The 19,771-nt window shown below is 41.6% G+C and overlaps 1 long non-coding RNA gene across 1 annotated transcript in view; it reads right to left on the bottom strand.

The window, feature by feature from the left end:
• LOC137167107 (uncharacterized) overlaps window positions 1–19,554 on the bottom strand; it is an 83,139-nt gene extending 63,585 nt beyond the window's left edge. The window contains exon 1 of the long non-coding RNA XR_010923998.1: window positions 19,462–19,554. This is a non-coding gene — a long non-coding RNA (uncharacterized lncRNA). The remainder of the gene's footprint in view (window positions 1–19,461) is intronic.
• Between the last annotated feature and the right edge of the window lie 217 nt (window positions 19,555–19,771).

Here is a 19,771-nt window from a genome sequence, read left to right as displayed (position 1 = left end):
TTACAGTGGTCAGAATGCCCTTCAGAAGTGGTCTAATCTTTTTCATCTCTAATTTCTTTACTTTTATTACAATAAGCATTTGAAGACATATCGGAGTTTCTTTTGCACATCTCAGCTCATGACTTCTCTACCAAGATGTCAGCTTTCTTTATTGAAAAATAGCTTAAAAATGTGCTCAAGTTTATAAAAAAAAATCCAGTTATTGTAATGCTTTCATGACAAGGCAAAATCCTATTCTTGCATCCCAATGCATGCCAAATTAATTTAATAAGTGGCTAACTGCTGCTAACACAAGGAAATCCCACTCACCAGAAAAATATAAAGGACCAGATACATCTCTGATGTGTAATTCCTTTTAAATTAGAGGAGTTACAGTAGGGAAGAATTTGCCTCAAAAGCTTTTATTTATCTACTCCAGGTGAAGGAGAGAAGAAACATCGTGAAATACACTCTGACAATATTTGAAAAACAAATTTATGTCTAATAAAAACAGTCTTGCCATCTCACTGCTCTTCGTGTAAGAATTAAACACTAAAAAGTCTAGCATGACAACCTGCTTACAGTAATAGATCCCAACCATGAGGCCTCTGAGAACTCCTAACTCACAGGGTGCAGGTTCAGATTGACACAGACCCCATTTAGACTGGATTTGAAACTGTTACTAAATACATTTCAATGATAGTTTATATTATTACGGCTCAGAACTGGAGCTGAGTGAATAACTTATTTTTTGTTTTGGTGGCTGAACCAAAAAATCTGGGGGGGAAATAATCAATTGGTTTTGAACTGAAACTGATCTTTTTCTTTCACTAAAATGAAAATCAAACATTTCTGAAATTTTTCACTTTTTTTTCAGTAGAAACTATTATCTGAATTCTACCAGAATTCACTAACATAGTTTTGGTGCACCAAAAAATGTATTTTTTTTGGCAAATGTATTATCTACACAAAATTTGGTAGAGAGGCAGACCCTGAAGAGAACTGATGCAGCAGGCATTTTTTTCCCCCTAAATGTTGGATTTAGGGCTCTTTTTAGCCGTTATTCATACCTTAAAGTTTTGCACTGTGCACACAAACCTCATTGATGGAGGCTCTTCCAACTCAACCAACCACTACACTAGACATCCATAATTGTTTCAGCAAGAGCTTGAATACTAAATATTGCAATACTTTGTTGCCAAAACTGATAACATTTTTCCAAAAATATTTTTAATATGACCACCACTGGTATATTTTTATTTTTGTCCTTTCTCCGCACCTCCTTTTTCACCTCCACATTGATTTATTTATATTTGAAGTTGATCTTTTAATGTTTAAAATATTTTACACAGTTTTATTCTGATGTTCAATGCCATGGTGGTTTCAGTGGGAGGAGACAGTGCTTTATAAATACAGCTGTTAGTTTAAAACCAGTTCATGCTAACTCAGTTTAAATATAACTTAGGAGGGCAGCATGAATGAGGACATGAGTTTAGAAATTATTTTGTTCCTACTCAGTTTCTAGCATAGTACATGATTTGTAAACCGATTTTAAACATAGCAGAGCCCCCTCTGTAGTGGCTGGTTACACTGTTTTTAAATAGATCTATTCAGAACCAGTTTTAAATCATAGTTAAAATTCAGTGCAGATAAAATAGTTTTAGTCCCAGCATTAGAAAGGGCCATGGAGAATTTGTGAGCATAAGAGAGCTTTCTTAAATCTTCTAGAGTGCACTATAATGAGAGAGGTGAATGTTTTGTTTGTTTTACAGTGTTAAAGACTCAGGTGTCATTTCCTTATGTGCAGAGGATTGGTATCTGGGTTTGGGGTGCCATTTTAAAAGCTCAAACTAGAGAGAAAAATCCAAAAGCTTTTTGACTCTCAAGCTCTACTGACTGAAAATGTGTCATGGACTGCAAGTTTGGAATGAAGGTCTCAATCCCAGAGAAGCCATAAAAGCAACACAGGAAGAAGAATGCAGACTGACACAGTAAGAGGCTAGAATTTGTCTGATGTGTCAAAACTTTGTCTCTGAGAAGAAACAATATCTTGAGTTTGAACTTTGGAGCTTCTATGTGCAGCAATTATTTCTTTTGGTATTGACCTACATTGACTGAGCAGAAGAAGGTCTGAAAAGTTTTACAAGAAGAACAAGAAAATTCTGTGAAGGCAACTGAAGTGTCCACATTTTTGATTTACCTATTCTGGACAATTTAGATTAATACTTAGTGCCACCTTTATTTTTGTGTTACCTAAAAACTGATTGACAGTGGAAGGTGCCCTTTTTCCATGGTCATTTTTCAGAGTAAAACAGCACTTTAAATCTACATTGTATGTAAGATTTCAGTCGTCCACCAAACAACAGTAATACATTGGAAAATAAGTATCCGTTTTAACTGAGTTTAAAATTTTATTGTGCAAATTACCTGATCTCCCTACGCAAATGCCCCCATTCATTTTAATATCTGAGCATCTCCGAAATATTTTACAATATAAATTACAACAACCACCTCTCTTTTTCTTCACTGTCTGTATGAGAAATAGCTTGATTAGTTCATGATTTGTAACATTTTCATCTTATTTTATTTGAGTTTGTGAGTGAGTAGGTGGGCATGGTTGTGTGTCTGAAGAACTTTTTGAAGGAAAGTGAAATCATTTAGATGTGGTCAATTTTGCCTCAGGAGTGAGTTCTATAATCCAGGGTCAGCTCTTATGAAATTTCTGTCTCCCTCACTCATCAGTCTTCCCTTACTAGTCAGTAGTTTACTGATCTGGTGACATATAGCTATTTTGGGAACTTCCTGTCAAAGGCCATCTCTGAGGTAGCTAGGACCAATCCCGTAGAGCAACTGGAATCGGTCTACTGAACAAAGATTATTTTCAAGAGATAGCCGATGCAGAGAGCGGAGAATCAGGATGATGTGTTCACAGTGACCTGTGCTGTTAAGGAGATAGTTGGTACAAAATGCAGCAGCTAATGCTTTATCGACATGTGTAACTTCATTCCTAGACATAATGGGCCTGATTCTCTTCTCTCTTCCAGTTTTACACTTGTGTAACTCTGTGGATTTTAATAGCGTTTACTACTTATTTATACTGGTGTGAGAGGAGAATCAGGACTGATGAATTGCCAGAACAAGTACTTAGAGGTGACAAATGTATGGACCCTGGGGCCAGAGCTGTACACGAGAGGACACATTTTCTGGCCAGTTGCAGATGGAAGCAGGTTTTTTTTTTTTGCTATTGTGGCTATTTAAGGATGGAATAACACTGAAGATTCCAAAAGAACTGCAAGGCTGTGAATCAACTTCACAAAGTGAGGGCGGATGCTCTTAATAATGAGAGATGTAATAGAAGAAACAGATTCTTCAAAGCATGTTTCTCTTCCTATCATCACCACCTCCGTCTTGCCTGAGTTTAGCTGTACAGCTGCGCTCTTCATCCAGGCCCTGATTTCAGTGAGAGATGGCGCTGGTGATATCTGATGTAAAGAGATATAGAACTGGGTGTGATGTGTACTGCTGTCACTTCACTTTACCAGCTGTCCCAACTGTTTTATAGAGTTGTAGAAATGTGTGGGTGAGAAGACTAAATATGGTAAGACTCTAGAGTTAAGGGATTTAGAGGCAGAGACAAAGTTTCCATAATGACCTTCTGCTCTTGACCCGGTGTGAGAGAAAGGACTTAAGCCATTTCAGGACATTTTCATTCACCCCTGCAGCCTCTTGGTGGGAAAGGAATATGTGGTGATCAGCAACCTCACAGGGCCCAGACCTGTCCAGCAGGATGAGTATGGATATACTTCCTTTATATGTGAATGAGAGGCAATCATCCAGAAGAACAACATGTGCTCTTGCTCTCTCTATCTTGGTCTTGCCTGAACTCTGACTGTCAAGAGTCCTGGATAAGGGTAGTTGAAAGGTGATGATAGATGCTGTTTATTGCTACTTTTTTATTAGCTTGCTTAGGCAAGGAAGGTTAGTCACTGAGCAGGATTTTGTGATATCAGTATCATCGAGCAATAGTGGTTTCTACGGTATTTGTTGCACTATTGCTAATGGTAGGGTAGGTGGTAGATTCCCTAATCAAAGGAGGTTTTGGCACCTTCTGTTAGTAAGTGTCTCAGGTGTTTTTTGCACTGTGTTACCATCCAGAAGGGTAAAAGTCAAAGTTGCAGGTGGTGTCCCTAAGTGCCAAAGTGCTCCATGACTGCTTCTGTTTCAATGGGACAAATTTTTAGAAGAAGGCTATTATATTTCTGGACTTACTGTTGGCTTGTGATCCTGGCCAGCCCACATGCAAGTGATACTCTCTTTGAATTAAAACAAGTTCCTCTCAGAGGAAGCTGTTCTGTACTGGGACTGAAATGAGGCAGTTTGGGTTTACAAAGCAATTCAGAGTCCCAAAAAGTTTGATGGCATATTAGTTTGTTGCCTCCATGGCAGAGTAGATGTATGATCTATTTGCCTTCTTCGGAGCAATGTCATACATTTTGTAGAGATCCCTTGTGTTTGAGTCCATCTGAATTGGACTATGTTTCTGCCATCTACACCCAAGTTTTCATCTCTCCTGCTCCTTCTGTCAGGGGTCATCTGAGAACGCAGGTGATCCAAGTAGGGATGGGGTGGGAGAGGACTTTCCAGTACCATTGTGTCTTAGCCATAGCCTGGGATTGTACTTCCTGGGCCTCTGGTTGGGGTAGAGTTTTCTATAAAAATTACATATTTCATATAATCCCAATTTTTTATAAAATCCCAAAAGTTCTAGGGCCATAATTGCATTATTCCATGGAAATTTTAATAAAACTTGCATTCAAACTGCTAAATATTTCACTGCTTTGAGTCAATATAATTTTCATTCAGACTTTATCAAAACATTTATGCTTAAAAAGCCTCAATCTAAATTCTCATGTATTATAGATACTATGTGCAGTTCATTTTTGGTTGAAGCAAGACAATTATTTATTTGTATATTTCACTGGTAACTGATTCTTACCAGATAGAAAAATAGTTTCATTCTACATTTTTGATTTTGCTAGTTTTTGAAGGTTCCTATAGGTCAAAATGCTGGACTGATCCAAATGCCAGTCAAGTGGGATAGATGACATACAGAACCACGTACAACACTTCATACAAGAAAGCTAAAATTGAAAATTGGAATGGTAACTACAGAACCTAGCATGGAAAAGTTCTCTCTTCCAGACCTATACAGATGAGTGATTTTCAGTGATTTTCATGACCATAATTTCCCCTGCTAATCATGTGGAACATCAGAGAGAAAATGCAAATGACCATGGACTCAGACAGAACCATTTGTGTCTGCTTCTTCTCACACTAATAAATAATCCTCTTTACCACCCAAACTCTTTGCTTTGATGTTCCTATGTCACACATTCTATTCTTCCCTGCACAGAATTCTGTGTGGCAGAAGGGTGAAGTATATCTTGTTAAAAGAGATCAGAATAAACTATTAGAAATTTCCGCTGAGTAGTTTGGGTTGGGGTAGAAAATGCCCTCCCGTCAACCTTTAACTAACGGTGAACTGCTAGCTTAAGTGTCTCCATTGATTGCAACTAAGATGGCCCCACATGGGAGAGAGGGAGTCTATTAGGAAGTCAGGTTGCAAAAAATATTTTAAATTGTATCAGGATGCTAAAGTGGAAACCGGAGCAAACTATGACACAGTGGTGTCATGTGTTTTCTGCATGTAGCACCACTTAATAAGATCACCAGCTTGCATTTTCAAAAAGTCATGTAGTTCCCACTGAAGTAGTCTAATTATGAAATGTCAAAGGTATGGGTAATATTAGCAACGTTTGCATCCAGACTAAGAGTTTTCTATTTTGCCAAACACAGATTTAAACAAGCAGTCCTGGCCATTGGCACTAGCTGAGCATCCAGAATTGGCCAAGTCTTCAACAGCCTCCCAGTTGCACAGTGGAATAATAAGCGTGCACTCTCTCTCAGTAAAGGGAAATTGCATAATCTCTGTCATTTTTCCGGTTACTTCCACCACACCTATGAATACTACCCCAATCTTGCCCCATGCTGAGCTTCATCTCATCAACACATAATCTGAGCCAGTCACTAAGTCACTTAACTGCACCAGCAAGTTCAGGTAAGAGGAAGACGGAGATGGGTGTCATTTGAGGACTGAAGATACCATAAGCTAGAGACAGTCAATTATTTTTTGTCAAGGTCCACATTTCTTAGTCAAGGTCCAGACTCCAGAGAAATATTTTTCACACCACAAGTGCCCTTGTTCAACAAACTTGTACAATGCTGTGTATTAGTAATATACTCAATTGCTTATATATTTACTGCTTTAAATGAAAAATAAAATCAAACCACTGCATAACCTAAAAATAATCTCCAAAAAGATGATAGCTCAAATTAAGCAAATAAGGAATTAAGAAGAACCAGTCTATCATTAATTCACAGTACAATGTATTGGAGATTGAATTGTGAGAGAATGAGATGCTAAAAATAATTTTAAAACAACAATAATGATCATTTCAGAGGGGGAGCCATATTAGTCTGTTTTTAGCAAAACAATGAGAGTTCTGTGGCACCTTAAAGACTAACACATTTATTTGGGCATAAGCTTTCGTGGGCAGAAACCCACTTTGTCAGTTTCATGCATCTGATGAAAAGAGTTTCTGTCCATGAAAGCTTATGCCCAAATAAATTGGTTAATAATGATAATAAGTACATAAAAAAGATTTCATGGTCTAGTCAAAAGCATCTGGGGTCTGGATTTGACCTGCGGTCCACCTATTGACTACCCTTGCCATAAGCCCTACCCCAAGATTAACCCTCTCAGTGGCCTCAAATACCTTACATGCTGAACAGGAGGGGTACAAATAAAGACCCTAGGGTACCCAGCAGGAGAAAGCCCTTAGGGCAGATCAGCCATTAACCATTACTACTTCTAGAACCTCTCAAACAGAAATGACAGTACCACTCAAGAGTGACTTTATAGTCCTGCTAGGGTCTATATCATTATGTTAAAAGCTCATTATAAAGCTCCAAAAGGCCACTGATAAAATAGTCTTGTTAAGCTCTGGCTGAGATCCCCACAGTGGATGCTCACCAGGACCTGTATTGGACCCAACCCTTTGGGTCCCATGGGCTTTCAAGCTTACTGAGTCTGAATAGAGTTTAGACACGGTCTCTACATCTGGCATTTCATGTGTACCCCACAGTTCAGCTGCCCTAGGCCCTAGACCAATATTGACCTGCCAAGTCTGTCCACTAGCTTATGCACACCCTCCACAGAGCTCAACCCTCTGGTTCTCTGGATTACTGTTTAACCTTTTGGGGAGTTTTAACAGTTAAAACAAGGGGGACACAGACTTTAGAACAGCTCTTCTGAACCACACACTCTTGCAGACAGAGCACAAGAGATATACAGATATATGGAAAACAACAAACACCTGCATGCAAGATGCTGCCTCGGTTTCCTCACCCCCTCCTGACAGTCCTCTGGGTCTTAGTCAGTGAATGTCCAGCATTCTCCTGCGCAGTCTTGGTGTGACAGGGCTGGAAGGTAGCAGGTGAACCAGCATTCTGATCACGTAGGCATCAGGCAGCTTCCTTGGAGAAGGCTGATTAGGCTTGATGTGCCAATTAGTCTACCATGTGAGGGGTATAAGGACACAGTTGGAGAGGGAGTAACCAGGCCTAGCTGAGCCCACAGTGTGGAGATAGCTCAAGGAAGGAAGACTTCTGTTTTTTCCCCATACAGCCAGAAAAGGTTAAAGATAGAGAAGCACTGCTACACAGGACAGTCCTGGTGTTGGTGATGCAGTGTAAATAAATCATGTAACGTTGCCACTCAGTGGATAGTGTCTGGGAGGTTCCGGGGCATCTGAGCACAGGGACAGAGTGTGCCTTATTACTCTTGTCTTCTGGCTCAGGATTTTCCTCCGACTGGAAAAAGTCTCCTTTTTATAAAGTTCCAGTTGCCTCTGTCAGGTCACCCCTGTGTGGCTTTCAGTCCCCCATCAGGTGATTTGTTACGAAGGCTATGTCGACATTGCAAAGTAAAGTTGACTTAAGTTACATCGAAGTACAGCCACTGCTGTAATTAAACTGCTGTTGCACGTCAACACTATGCTCTTTGTGGCGGCGGAGCACATTCACAGCAGCAGCTCTTGTGTTGACACTGAGAGCAGTGCACCCTGAGTAGCTATCCCACTGTGCAGCTGGCCACAGGGTGTTTTGGGAAGGGTTTGCAATGCCTCGTGGGGGCAGGTTCAGTGTCACATGATGTAGGTTTCTCTGTCCCATCATTCCATGGGCATCCTACTAGATTTCCAGATGCTTTTCACTGCTTTGAGAATCTGCAAGCCAGCCATCTGTGTCGGAAAGCATGGCTCCTGCACTGCTCTTCAGTATGGTGCTGTGGAGGCCGGATACCAGTGCAATACTGAGAGCCCACTGAGGACCTCTGTGCATCAGGGAAGCATTGAAAAACCATTTTTGTAATGAGACATAAGAGTAATGGGCATCACTTATCTGTGCTCTGCTGTGCCTTCCCATCCCATCCCCCTTACTCCCCGCAGCACTGTCCCTGCACCTCCCCTTCCCCCACCACTCATTCCCATGCTTGTAATAAATAAAGAGTAATGAATTTCAAGGTAGTAACATTTTATTGCTCATCCTTAACAGTGGAAAGGAAAATAATGTAACAGTTGGCAAGCAGTCTCATGGGACTGTGAGGGGACACAGAACCATGGCTGTTTGCACAAACAGCAGAGACCCCACATTCCCAGTTCTTACAGAGACCGCCACCTCTTCCTGCTCTCTTCAACCAGTGTTGAGTGGAGCACATACTGCACCCTGCTCAACCTCCTTCTAGAACGGTTGGGGACAGTGGCTTGGAAAGAGTGCTCTTGTTGCAGATAGTTTTGCAGAGGCTGCAGAGGGAGTCTATCCTGCCGCTGCTCTTCCTGAAGCTCTACCAGGTGCCTCAACATGTCAGATTGATCCCTCATTATACTCAGCATCTCGTCCTGCGTTGCACACTCATGCTTCTGGGCTGCTTTCATATTCTCCATGTCCATGTTCCGTTTTTCAGACAATGAAATCCTCCAGGCTCTTAGCTCTGTATCAGCAGCTGCAGAGGCATTCGTTATCTCATTGAACACGTCTTCCTAGTCCTTTTTTCCCACCTTCTAATCTGCAACAGTCGCTCAGCAGGAGTGGAAGCTGCGCTGAAGGCCACAATGCCCACTATAAAGCAAGGAAACTACAAGGTACCCATTGTTAGCTTGTCCCATGGATGAAAAGTAATGTTGCAATGTAAAAAGAACTCCCCTTTATATTCCAAAGTAAACACTAGCTCCACATACCAATCTCAATCTATTGCATGGGTCAGCGTGGCGTCCCAGCCATGGTGAGTAAGGAGCTGGTACATCCATTTTAGGGAAATCTCCATAAAACAGTGCATGACACATAAGTCCACACTTCCCCAAGCAACAGGATTGTTTGACTCTTGATTATCCTCCCAGAAATTTGTCTTGTAAGAGGCAGTCTAAAAGGTATGGGGGAAGCATCTCGGGAGAAAATATATGGGCACCCGTTCCTGGATCCGTAAGACCCACAACAATCACAGGTCGAGGAACCTGAGGAAGGGGGACCCAAGAAACTGTCCGCAGTAGGGGAATAACACACAGTGTATTTTGGGCAGGTATTGTAAACTTGAGCCATCTTCCCTAGGTGACCATGTGTGATATCAGTCTCCTGAGGGTAACACAAGTGGAAAGGGAGGATTTGCTGCAAGCATCTGGGTACAGGCCTGGTCCTTATGCTGTGTTCTGCAATGATGCTGCCACATTTAATAACAGAGTGGTGGGGAAAAGTGTCCTATCATGGTGGAAGAAATAAGGCTGCCCTCCCCAGAAACCTTCTAAAAAGGATTGCAGAGTACCTACATGAAAGTTTCCTGGAGATATCCATGCAGGATTCTTGGGCCATCCCTGTGCACATAAATAGTCTTTTCCAGGAGGAACCCTTTGCCTACATGGACCAACAACAAGGAAGGCCATCCCCATCACCCCCCAGTTTTTTTTCCTCACTTTAACCGGAACCTGGCCTGGGGATGTAACCCCAGAAATGCAATTTACAGTACATTCTCACTAGCTGTGCCTTCCACAGCATCTCATTCAGTCACACTTTCCTGCATCCAGCTGGGCTGCTCCAGGATATCAAAGAGCTCCTAGCTTTTAGGGGAAATGGATACCCTACTTGCCTGCCCCCATTCTCATCATCCTCCTCTTCCTCATCCACAGACTCGTCGTCATTCATCCTAGACTGTGTTTCTCCCGAAGTATCTATGCTGCATCAGGGGACTGTGGTGGAGTCACTGCTGAGAATCGCATGCAGCTCCTCGTAAAAGCTGCATGTCTTGGTGACGACCCAGAACGATCGCTTGCCTCCCTTGTTTTCTGATATGCCTACCTCAGATTTTTTTTTTTTTAACACGGCACTTCTGCATGGCCCTCTTGTGCCCCTTCTCCAGCATGCCCCGTGATATCTTTTCATAGATTTCAAGATTTCTTTTGCTGGATCAGAGCTGAGCCAGAACAGACTCTTCGCCCCAGAGACGGATGAGATCCAAGACCTCATATCGACTTCAGGCTGGAGCACGTTTGGATCATGCAGTTGCCATGATCATTTCTGCTGGCAAGCTCGCTCCATGCTGACCAAACAGGAAAGGGGAATTCAAAATTTCCTAGAGCTGAGGGGAGGGGCTGTTTCCTGTGTACGTGGCCGCAGTGCAGTAGAGTGCAAATGTCTACAGCAGTCAGAACGGAGCATTGTGGGATACCTCCCGGAGGCCAATGATGTCGATTTATGCTATGCTCCACCTACACTGCTGCTCGTTCGACCCATCTAATTAGACTCCACCTCTCGTGGAGGTGGTTTTATTAAGTCGAAGTTTCCGCCAATTTAGATCCGTGGAACATACCTGCCAGTGGAGATGCATACATTATGTGGTCGACGGAAGCCGCATTCCATTGACCTAACTTTGCAGTGTAGACCAGGCCTTGGACTCAGCCCACCTGAAGTTCAGATCTAGGAAAACTGGGCTGCAGCCAGCTCGTTGTTCCATTTGAATGGAAAACTATTCAGATTGATAGCTCTCAATCACTCTCCATTATTAGTCCTCTACTATGTGCAAGGATTTCCCCTGGCACCTTCTGTGTGGTTTAGCTCACGATGGAGGCTACAATGCCAAAGTGCAGGCACAGTACAATTTTACAATCAAAATGGCATTCACAAAACCAAATGAGTCTTGCAGATTGCTCAAGACATATACACACCAACGGTAATCACAGGTCTGTTAACCAGTACTATTTCCCTTTAAAGCAAACTAGATTTGTCTCTTGCCATTTGCTTCTGCCCTGAACCATGTGTCCTGCACCCAATGGAAGGATGTACACTGATACCAAATTAAACGAAGTAATGGTCAGTCCATGACAACTATATATTCTTTTGCCAAATCTCATTACATCGGGGCATGTCGCTTATTATTATTGTTCTTATTTAATACCGTTGGATTCCTAAGCCTCCAATCAGGATTGGGGCTGTAGTGTGCTTGGTGCTGTACAGATGCAGGGAACAGTCCCTGTCCTGAGGAGGTACAGTTTAGTGTAGACAAGACACAGGTGGGGACCAGTCAGTGGAGGGAGGATGAATGTTGAGGATAGGAGCAGGCAGTTGCAGAGACACGTAGCATACAGTTAGGGCCAGAGCGTGGCTTTCGTGCTCCGTGTCAGAGCCCAGGAGGAGCACCAGCAAGTTTGACTCAGGACCTACAAAATCTTCTGGGGTTTGTGTGCACACAGGGTTGAATAATCTACATTCATTTGGATGCAGCAGATTACTCCTCTTGGTGCACTGGTCCCAGATCACTCGTCAATGCCCATTTTACAGCATCTTGTTCACTGAGGCAAGCAAAAGCAAGCAGTGGAAGCATCCCCAGAAGGCAGGGCCTGCCATGCTGCACTAAAGGGGAGGAGCGTTCTTGTTCAGACCTCCATTGTAGCTCACAATTTGGCTCTGAGCCCCTTATAAATCAGTGTTTTATTTATGTATTCATCTATATCCTGCCAGATTCATTCAGTGAATGACTGTATGTGATACCAATGTAATTAATTGTCATTTAAATAATAGGGGGAAAGAAATGCAAAAGAGTACATGACCATTTAATAAGGTTTTAGTTAAATATATTTTTGAAAGTTTGCCCTATTGTGTCAGTGATTCGTTACACAATGGCTTTCTTGCATTAAAAATTTACACAATTTCTTACAAGCACTATTCATCAGTATGTTTTTAAAAGGATTCAAGGTACTCTCTACTGGCTCGATTGTGATTCAAGGCTAAAGAATGTGTAGCTTTTTTTTAAATGCATTGTTTATATTTGATTTATATGATGCAATCCCAACTAACTGAATGACAGTTTATAATAATGCTTGACACATTAAACCATGAAGCACAGATGATTAAACACAGTACTTCCTGCAAAGGAGGGAATCTTGTAAAGATTCATTTAAAAGATTCCAAATCTTAAGATTATTTTCAGAAAGTGCCATAATAAATCTTTTCTTGAGAAGTAAATTGCTTGAACGGGGAATACAGTAACCTGTAGCAGCTACCTTATACTTGGACTAGAGATGTAGCAACATTTGTTCATTGAAATGATGATTTTCCTGTCAATTAAAAGATTCAAGGTGATTCAATCTTTAGGATAGAGTCATCCACTAATGGACTCTTTCAATAATGCCAACTGTACAAAAATGACACACCATGAATAAAATCAGTCAGATGAGAGTTCATTAACTAATCCAAAAATATCAGGCATATTGCTCTACATCCCGTTTCTAAAGAGGTATCTCCAATTAAACAATAAGGGGTTTCTTTATGATATCTTTATGACAGCAACAGTTAACCAGAGTGATTTCAATGCTCAGGTCATAATTACAGAAGACAAATTATCTAGTGGCAGCAAACAGACCAATAAACTGATTGCATTGTATAAAGCTTTATGACCAGAACTGTAATGTTCAGATCAGCGTAAGAAAGTCCAGTAATGTGATTCTTAGTGTTACTCTTGAAATCTGGCAACACTTTTTACCCTCTACTGAAAAATTTCAAAGAACTCAGACACCAACCTACACAATTGGCTAGACAAAACAGAAATCTGTGCCACACTGAATAACCCTGCATTGGCACAGGGATAGACAAGATGACCTAAGCAGCCTCTTCTATTTGCAAGTACTGTGAATTTAAAAACATTTCAGTTCAGTGACAATAAAATATCAGGCGCACATCATTCAACTCCTTTCTTTCTAAATATAATTGCACTGTAGGATGTAAGATCCTGTGGTTGAGATACTCCATAAACCTAATCATAGGTCCTGGTTCTGTCACCTTTGTCATGCGGCGTAGTGCCACAGATAGCCCCCTCAAGAGCCAATTTGTCTCTCCTTCAGGAAAAAAAAATTAAGGAAGGTGGGGGAAGGAAATGTAGAATGCCAAATTGTGTGACTTCTCACCAACGGGAAGGGTGGCTAAGAATTAATGGAGGCACAGAAGGCACAGGAAGATTTGGCCTTGACAGCACCTGGAGCTCATGGATCCACAGGAAATCCTGATCCCAACTCTGAGAACTTGGGATATTCACACTCAGTGCTGGGTCAGAACCCTTATTCTGCAACCCTGGGCCTCCTCCCCCTGTAGTAGCTCTATTGGTACAGAGGCAACTATGCATCACCTCTCCACTTCCAAGGGGGAGGAAGCTGTAGACTGTGACTTAATAATGCAAGAAGCAGATTTAATTTACAATTCAACTGTGCACATGAGTTACACTCCTAAGTATTGCTCCTTTACTGCACACCCACTGTCTGCACAACTGCAGGTATTGTCTCGCAAATGTGCAGGGTAGCACAAAAGAGCTGTCTGTAGCTGCATTATGATGGGGAAACATACTGCCCAGTGGAAGGGAATATGATAAGTGATGTGCCTTTCCTTGTCTGGAACATGCAAATCCTGCATTTATTGCAGTCAAACAGGGTTTTCACATTTGACAGCACTGGGAACCAAAGTAGGCTCAAAGCAGAAGACTGTAAGAGAATTAATTTAGAGGCTTTTAAGTTTGTGTTGGTTGATGGACTGATTGCATTTTAACAAAAAGTATTTGTGGTAGATACTATTCTAAGGTGTTTACTAGTTCTTAAAATTGTTCAGGTTTTAAATACACCAAAAAGACAGATTCCCACTAGTTAACAGGAAGGAAATTCTAATAGACACCTTTATCGGATCTGAAAAGTGATCTTATTTCATGACTTGGTTCAAAATTACACTCTAGCACTGGTGAGGCCAGCTCTTCAGGCGGTATACATTGAAATTAATGGAGCTAAACTGATTTATACCAGCTCAGGAGCTGGCCCTTTGATTTTGCCCAGAATCAGGCACATATTTATGTTGCAACAGCAGTGTTTCTGGGAGCCTGGTTTCTGGTCAGCCCTATGTGCAGCCCCCCACCAACCCACTGCACAGATTCTAGCTGCCAAATGCTGGAATTAATTTGTGAGGGATGGCAGTGCAAATGGGTGTCATTCTGTATTCTTAAAACACAGTGAGATGAGTCTTCCAAAAATCTGACCCTTACTGGTGTACTTAAAAGGTAGCAGATTTCTCTTGAAAAATCTTGCCCTAATTGTTGGTGCTTGATGCTTGAAAATCTGTCCCATGAACCTCTAGTTCTTCAGCAGTCAACATGCTAGCAGTTGATAATAATCAGACATTGCTGAAGTTCAAAAATCATTCCAACTCTAGGGGACAGATCCTCAGTTGTTGTAAGGTTGTATAGCAGTGGATCTATACTGATTGATATGTGCCAAGACTTTGGCCCTGTGTCCCCACAAATGAAATACTGAATCAGTAGCCAGTATGGCATTTAAACGTGATCACAAACTCACTTTTAATTTTCAAATGGTTGCCACTAAACAGGCTGCTCAGGGTTAGTTGACTTGAATTTTACACTTGAAGCAGGTTTCCAACCGTTTTGTTATGTGAGAGGAATACAACATATCTTTCACAACATCACAGCATTTACTCTTTGGACACAGAATCAACGTATTAAGAATTTACAAGTAAATCCACTGACGAGTTTGAGTAATAATTAGTTTAAAAAGGGTCCTTTAAGAAATTTAGCACCTGATGTCAGGCCATTATTTCTTCCAAATGATTTCAGTAACAAAACACGGACTCTTCAAACCACCCATATAGTTAAGTCACTGAAATTTTGTTCATAGGCTACCCTCAATGAAATTTTTGACAACAAGGAAAAAAATAAAAAACCTAATATCCTGACAAATTTAGTTTAATTTAATTTAGAACTACAAATACTATTATGCACTGATTAATCATAATTGTACATTTATTGCATAGTGTCACTACAAGGCAGAGTTAAGGTTGTTTGGGTGCCTTACCTATGCATTTCCATATTTAACATATTTGGATTTATTTTAAGTTGAATGTTAACTTTGAATTTTCTGGGTTTGTAGTAATTATTTTTTTAATAATTACCACCCCTATGTCCCATATTGCTTTTATTCTCAAGATACTAATATGTATTCTAAACCCTGACTCCAGTTTAATAAAGTTTGTCTCTGGAATTTTTATAATAAATAAATATTTTGTATACTGTCAAATGTAAACCCAAATGCTTTATGCTTATACAGAAAAGATTGGCGCGGCTATTCATCCTATCTGTCTTATAATTCACAATCCAGTGGATAGTCAATAAAATTGAAAGGCAGCAAATTTACAACAGATAAAAAGGAAATGTCTTCACACATTGCAGAACTAGACTGTGGAACTCATTGGTAGAAGACAACAACAAAGCTAAGATGTTAGCATGATTTAAAAATGACCATGTTAATGTGGATAGACTGTCCATACTAAGAACTGTAAAGATTAAAAAAATAAATGAGCGTCTAAGAAGAACTTCTCCCTTTGGAAAAGTTATCCCATAACTGCCTGTTGCAGGGTTTCAGGCACCTTCCTCTGAAGCAACTGATATAGCCCCTGTCAGAGACCCTGATGCAGAAAAGCACTTCAGCAAGTGCACTAAAGCAGTGGTTCCCATTCCCAACCTTTTTGAGTGAAAGCCCAACTAGCTAACACTAAGTAAAATACATGACACCCCACGCCACCTCCCAACCATGCCATAAACACATATAAATGATAATAATAATAATAATAATACCATTACATTACATAAACAACAATAATAAATTACTCTTACCTGAGTAAGTAGCTAAGCCTTCCCTGGTGCAGCTGCCACCGCACGCCCTGTGTGGCCCTGGCTCTTTCTGTCCCTCCTGGACTGAGGGTAATGGAGGCGGTGGGTGCTGGCAGACTGGCCCGGGCTGCTCCAGGCCCCCACCGGCACAGGGCTGCTTTGCTCTGGCCGGGCACTCAACTGGCTTGGGGCTGGGAAGGGGCTGCTCCTCCGCTCTGGCCGGCGTGGGGCTTGAGGCTGCTGAGCCCAGCCAACATGGGCTCAATATTGCTGAAGCCTCATGGATCCCTTGTAATCTTTGGCACCCCCCCTAAAGGGGGTCCTGCACCCCGGGTTGGGAACCATTGCATTAAAACACATACCTAATAGGGATGCTTTCCTGAATTAGGGCCAGAGATAGGATACTGCTCTCAATAGACTATTGGTCTGATCCACTAGTACAGTTCCTATGCCACTGCATTGTTATGTTGGTAGGCATTAATAAGAGCCATCACTCACAGGCTTGGTCAAAGTTGATGAGTGCTCTAAGCAGCTTTCATTCAGGCTAAATGAGAAAGCAATTAAATGTCTCTTTTGTTTAGGTATAGCTGAACCAACAGAAGACACTGCTCAGAACGTATGCCGGCAAGGCCTGAGCTCAAGCTAAGCCATGTGACCAGAGGGTTTTCCCTAGAGACTGACTGCACACCACCTGTGCTGGGACTTTGATTGGTTACAGCTGTGTGTATGTGAAAGGAACCAGAAAGTCAAGCATAAGTCAGCTGATGGGGCAAGAAAAAGTGGTGTGTGGCCTAGGAAGAAGCCATGTGATAGAGGTTTTTTGGGCATAGTACTTACTGAAAAGACAGACTTGGATTGCTGAACAGGGAAACTGCCTCCTGTTTGTTCTTGTGTTGGGGGATACATCTACATTGTAGCTACGAGATGCAGTTTGCTAGATGTACACACACTAGCTCTGCTCAAGCTAGCATACTAAAAATAGCAGTGTGGCTGTGGCAACATGGGTGGTGGCTTGAGCTAGATGCGTGATTACGTACCTAGATGATTAAGTAGTATTGATCTGAGTCAGTGCTATTTTTAGCACACTAGCTCCATCAAAGCTAGTGTGGGTACATATAGGGTTACTATATTTCAGGTTTCCAAAAAGAGGAGACTGGCAGGGAAAGGAAAGCTGGGGTGAGAGAGGGAAAGTGAGGGTACCTACAGCAGGGGTACTCACTGGAGATGGGGGGCAGTGATGTTCCCTGTCATCGTGATAGGGCAGCTGGCGCAAGCCCAGGACCCAGAGTCAGCTGTCAGTCAGCACTTCTCTGAGGGACTCCCCTCTCAGGGCTGGGAACTGGGGCTGCAGTCCAATGGAGCACTCAGTTGTGGATGCACAAGAGGGAACAATCAGGAAGCGGACCAATCAGGACTTTTTCTGAGCTGCAATCTCTGCTCTACAAAAAACCCGGACTTTGGCTCTTTATTCCACCCAGAGGGAGAGTGGACAACTAAAAAAAAAAGTCATGTCCAGGAAAATCCAGACATGTGGTTAACCCTTCCAGCTACAGGATAGATATGCCCTTTGTGTAACTCTTTGTAAATAAATAGAATTGCACAAAAGAATGTTCCTGACTTCGATCATCGATGCCTCCTCTTAACAGAAACAGTTCAGCAAACTCCCACATACTGGCTAAAAGGGGCATCAGTATCCTAGCTTTAGCCAGGGAACTGATCAAAACATAGCTTAATCCACGTAAGCACTTTTCATTGCTACCACCACAATGGGTGTAAGTAGTATAAAGTTTCATAAATGTAACATTCATCCTTTCTTGTAGACAAATGTGTTAAGTTCATTTTAGCAACTCTCATTTTTAGAAGTGGTGGTTGCTCTTAGGTATGCTGACTTTCAGCAGTGTTTTAAAATGAAAAAACAGAGCTAGCTGGTCCTAAATAGATTTTGCAGGAGGCAAAACCAGAATCCATATGTGCTTTTGGAGGGTTGTTTTTGTTTTCCTTTAGAAAACAAAAATTCTGCTCTCAAAACTTCCAGAATAAACTCAGAAAAATAAGGTACTAATGTTTATGATTAATGCTTAAAACTGCAAGCAAGGAACTTCATTTTGTGACAGGCATTTACTCAATTACCACTTTAATCACCACTCCATTCTAGTACCAGGCACTGGCATCTGAATTCCTCCTATTGACTTATTTGACCTGAAAAGAGTAGGAACTTTGTTGGAAAGCTCAGCACATTTTTATCTAGGCCCACAGAAGATATTGGGTGTGATGGTATTGGGGGGGGGGTTAGATTTGATTATGATAAATGATGAGGAGCAGTCCATTTGTAAAGGAAATGCGCTGTGTGTCACTATTCATGGAAATAGTCTTAAGTAATTTAGATTAATGTTTTCCAAACTTTGGAAAGCTGAGCCCCACTGAAGGGGAAATGGAAGCCAATCATACACCTTCCCTACAATCCCACTTTGTGTTGGCAAAAGGCCTTCTCATTTTCCTGTGTGGATATTCCAGCCTTTCCTCCATGGCCTATTAGATTTGTTAGTTGTAAGTAACTCTCCTGTTGTAAACCAAGTGCAAAAATCACCTCAGATTTTCTCCCTTCTCCAGTTCCAGCCCCTCTGCAGTTGCAATTTACAAATATGCAAAGAGACTTCTTGACAAAAGCACAGAACCACTGGCAAAAGTTTACAACATCCTATTAATCCAAGTATGTATTTCCCCTGGGAGAATGGGTTTTGAAATCACATTATTTGCTGTCTGCAAATGTCATTCATGTTCTTAGAAAATTTCAGTTTCCTGGAAGGAACTACTAAGAATAAATCATATATTAAGTGTAGCCCCTCCCATAAGGTATGACTCAAACCTCCTCCCCGGTGCTTGCTCCTTGGAGTAGGTCCTGGGTATTTTTTGTTCAGCCTGGTGCCAAAGTGGCTTCTCACTGTGTCTGGGACACAAGGAATGCTGTCCTTGGAAAATGAATAATGTTACCACTGCTGGCAAGAAGCATAAAACCCAGTACATAAGAATTTACTTCAGCACTCTAGCAAAGAAAGAACACTCCCAAAAATAATAAAACGGGGGGATTTTACTGGGAGCAGGAAAATAGGATCTGGGGAAGGAAAGGATTATGATTAACTAATAAAAAACATTAATAAACCAACCAATTCTCCATTGTCCAACATTCCCAACTCTTCCAGGCAAGTGGTACGCTGAGGATGAGTTGAGAGAGGAGGGCTGCAGTGCTATGAATGTTTGCTGGCTTAAATGAATGAACAAGCAAACAAACCGAAAAGAGCCTTCTTACAATGTCTTTGTCCCTAGGTGAGCCAGGATCCTCTCCCAGCTCTGCGGTCCTGTGGAAGTCTTGGCTGGCTCTCATTATCTGGCACTGGGTCTGAACTCTGCCATTCTGGAAACTGGTCACTTATCTCTGCAGGGCTGGAACCACCTGACCCATGCACTAGATCCCAC

Source organism: Emydura macquarii, unplaced genomic scaffold (genome assembly GCF_026122565.2).
Source record: "Emydura macquarii macquarii isolate MOO-44397 ecotype Brisbane River unplaced genomic scaffold, CSIRO-AGI_Emac_v2 contig_2897, whole genome shotgun sequence".
Classification (NCBI taxonomy): Eukaryota; Metazoa; Chordata; order Testudines; family Chelidae; genus Emydura; species Emydura macquarii.
Note: the sequence above shows the minus strand (reverse complement) of the source record. Positions and strands in the feature narration are given on the sequence as shown.